The sequence below is a fragment of the Brassica oleracea genome, chromosome C3 (assembly GCF_000695525.1).
Source record: "Brassica oleracea var. oleracea cultivar TO1000 chromosome C3, BOL, whole genome shotgun sequence".
NCBI classification, from domain to species: domain Eukaryota; kingdom Viridiplantae; phylum Streptophyta; class Magnoliopsida; order Brassicales; family Brassicaceae; genus Brassica; species Brassica oleracea.
The window spans coordinates 17,128,735-17,129,104 of record NC_027750.1 but is presented as its reverse complement, the minus strand read 5'-3'; positions in this window follow the sequence as shown (position 1 = coordinate 17,129,104).

Below are 370 nucleotides of genomic sequence, written 5' to 3'. Positions count from 1 at the left end.
GTTCAGATAGGATGAGGGATTAGCCCCAACTATAGACTGCTGAGTTATGGTAATTGTCATTAGGATTGTTCATTAATGCATGTTTCTAGATTAGCTACCTAGAACTTGCCCTAGGATTGATAGATAAAAGCGAGAGCTTCATTCTCATCCTGAAAACATTCTAACTGAGCTAAGTTTCTTGCTATGAGTAAGGCGAGAGCTGATCTAGTGAGTTTAGTAAGCATCAATCAACTCGTGCATAAAGCTTAACTAGAAGCGCGTCGATCGATATCATTATTGCATAATCGATCGACGGAGCAAAAGGTGTATCGATCGATATCCCTGATTATCGATCGACACTTTCTGTTGATCGACATACGATAGTTGAGAT